The sequence below is a fragment of the Archocentrus centrarchus genome, chromosome 9 (assembly GCF_007364275.1).
Source record: "Archocentrus centrarchus isolate MPI-CPG fArcCen1 chromosome 9, fArcCen1, whole genome shotgun sequence".
Lineage (NCBI taxonomy): Eukaryota > Metazoa > Chordata > Actinopteri > Cichliformes > Cichlidae > Archocentrus > Archocentrus centrarchus.
Window position 1 is genome coordinate 15,287,684 of NC_044354.1, and position 3,699 is coordinate 15,291,382.

The window sequence follows — 3,699 nt, forward strand, 5'->3', positions numbered from 1 at the left end:
ATCACAGAGTTTTTGCATATTTTTCAGCTGCACATCCATGATGTCAATCTCCTATTCCACCACATCCCAAAGGTGCTCTGTTGGATTGAGATCTGGTGATTGTGGAGGCGATCTGAGTACAATGAACTCATTATCGTACTCAAGATACCAGTTTGTGAGCTTTGTGAAATGGCTGATGGGTACACTGTGGTTATAAAGGGATGGACATGGTCAGCAACAATACTCAGGTAGGCCGAGGCATCTAAACTGTGTTTAACTGGTACTAAGGGGCCCGAAGTGTGCCAAGAAAATATCCCCCAGACCATTATACCACCACCACCAGCCCGAACTGCAGATATAAAACAGGATAGTTCTATGTTTTCATGTTGTTTAAACTAAAATCTGTCTTTGCCATCTGAAAATTGCAGCATAAATTGAAACTCATCAGACCAGGTCATGTTTTCCCAATCTTCTATTGTCCAAACTATGTGAATTGTAGTCTCAATTCCCTGTTCTTAGCCAACAGGAATGGCACCTGTTGTGGTTTTCTGCTGTTGTAGCCCATCTGCTTTAAGGTTCAACATGCTGTGTATTCAGAGCTGCTCTTCTTTATACCTTGTTTATAACAAGTGGCTATTTGAGTTACTGTTGCCTTCCTATCAGATCAAAGCAGTCTGGCCATTCTCTTCTCATCTCTGGCATCACCAAGGCATTGTTGCCCAGATAACTATGACTCACTGGATATTTTGTCTTTTTCATACCATTCTCTGCAAACCCTAGACATGGTTATGTGGGAAAATTTCAGCAGTCAGCAGTTTGTAAAAAACTCAAATCAGGCAAAGTCACTTAAATCGCTTTTCTTCTCCATTCTGATGCTCGGTTTGAACTTCAGCAGCTCATCTTGACCGTGTCTGCATGCCTAAATATATTGAGTTGCTGCCATGTAGAATCAAAAGTGGACATAGCCACTGTGCTGTAAAGCCTTTAGCCCAGCATATCTAATCATTGCTACATTGAGTCTTTGAAACCAGTCAACATTTGAGTGGTGGACCTGACTGAGAAACAGAGGACACTGTGTGTTCATACAAGGACACTATGTTCATACACGGTTGCAACTTGTCAATCAAAAGGTAGCCATCCACTACCATGCTTTATGCATACTGTGCTTTATCACCTATTTGCTCGTTATAAGGGACCATAAAACAAACACAAAAAAACATCATGCAGTTTGAAGAAGACTTAAACCTAGTGATGGAGACCATAAGCTCATTAAACAAGTGTTTATACTTTTCTAATTCATTTTTGATACAGCTGGATGTCTTTTTGAGATGCAGCCACATACTGGCCATTAGAAAAGCCACATATCAGCTTTTTGACATAATCTACAATTAATACACAACAGAAGTCTGTGTTGCAGTTTGAGTGCCCTTCAGAAGCCTTGTACGGCCGATGGACACTACCTGTCATGGTTTGGGGCTGAATTTCAGCCAGTGTTGTTGGGAATCTTGTTAAAATGGATGGAATTATGAGCGTAACTGGCTTCATTTTTCAGCATGACAATGATCTCCAAAACACTGCCAATGAAGTAAATATATATTGCTTCCGCTATTTTCCATTTTTACGGCAAAATATGAAGATATAAGCATAACTATATCTCTACAAAAGCTAATCACACTTGGATGTGTGTTAGGGCTGAACAGAGAGATTCAACCTGCATGTTGTGAGTCCACCTGCAAGTTCTGTCTACTGGGATTTATTTTCCCAGTTAGTCAAACACTTAATATTTTGAGCATTGATTCAAAGCTTAATTCAATGTCTGACACTTACAATCTAATTGTATCTTGGACTAATATGTGTTGGAACTCAAAAACAGCATCACAAGAATCAGGTCCAGTCTCAGACTACGAGTGCTGTGATATATCTCACTGTCCAGCCTGTAGCTGTACAGATGTGCTCTCTTAGCCATATAGGACAACACCCACCACAGGGAAACACACAACTGAACACAGATAAGGCCAGTCTTGTGGATTTATCACAGCTAGTTTCTCTTGCCAGATCTGCCAAATACTCCCTGTCTGTCCATGTTTGTCCATCTCTCTTCTCCCTCTCTCTATTTGGACCTGCCTCCATGGGTCCATATTGTTCTTTTATCTCACTCCCATTCCTCCCCTTCCCATCAGTCACTCTGCCTCTTTGCACCATGGGAGGAGGAAGATGTCCCTTCATGTTGTGCCCACGGTTTGCTTCTCTGAAGTAGCTGTATGTGCGTCAGAGCGCTTGCATGAGGGGCATGAAAGTGACAGAGGGAGCAAAACGCCATTACAGAGCAGGTGTCCGTCCATCTGTGCTGATCACAGTTTACTTTTTCCTCTCTTTATCTATCTCTCACACATCCACACATTTACACAAAGACATTTGCTACAGGGCAGCATGACATTACTGACTGAAAATGAGAAAAATTCCCAAAAAATGTGTCAAGGCAAAGGAAAAGGGCGCAGAGCGGAAAGTAGAGGGGTGATATTTAAGAGGAAGAAAAAGAAACCGACTGGGGAGCAGAGTGATAAGGGACAAAAGCATGAACAAGACAAAAAAAAAGATGCTCCGGAGAGGAAAAATAACCAGCATTTACAGGCAGTGAGTTGTGAGCTTTTATGTGCAAGAAACACGTTTCTTGAATAAAGAAATGGGGAAGAAGGGAAAAGAGGAGAATAGAAATGAGGCAGAGACATATGTGAGGTCACTGTAGCTGATATGCAGCACATGCAATTTTAATGCAGTAATGTACAGCTGAATAAAATCATTGCATCCTGTACGCTTTTATTTAGATTTGAAACTGCCTTTAAACTTTCTCGGAATGAGCTAGGTGAACAAGAGGAGTCCAAATTTCAGGCTTGGCATTAAAATATGACTGAAGGCTGCAGGAAGCAGCTATGCCTCTCCCAGGAGAGAGCAGCTCACTGCTTTCACTGTCTGGATGAATGAACTGATTCTATGAATGTTTACGCAGATGTATGCATGGATGAACAGTATTCAGTGGTAGTTATTTTTCAGGTCTGTCAGAATAGCTGTTATTTACAGTCATGCAGTTTCAGTACTTAGCAACACTGTAGTAGTACTATAAGCAGCACAGTTATTGAAGCCATACATGAGCTTGAAAGTGTCAGTCAGTGTTTTGTGTAGTGATCCTTGCTGAGTTGTTTTTGCAGTGTACTTAGATCAATAAAATGTGCTGTCAACAGCACTGTGGTGATGGTTTTTTTATCTGAACTTTAAGTTTCTTTACAACTGGGATTTTCTTTGTTTATCCATTTTAAAAAATGCTCCTTGAGCAACTGGCACAGCTGGCAAGCTCATTCATTTTTCTTTGTTTCAAAATCCTGCCAACAAACGGCATTATGCTTGAGTTGACTCTAGAGTGATACATTATACAAGAATATATGGTGTAAAACTTTTGCATGTAGCAATAAGACTAGCAAATGAAAAAAACATCAGCTGGATGTTTTAGGAATTTTTTATTTTTTTTGTTAATACTAGAAGAACAACTGCACATGTTTTCTATATCATGCATTACACACTTAGAGTTATGTACAGGTTTACCCCCAGTAAATAGCTCCACTTAAAATCCAGGTATATATTTATGTCTTTGACCGATTATAGTTTTGCATTTTCCAGCACTGTGTGAATGGGATGACTGCTTTCTCAGTTTGGCTCATCCAGGCT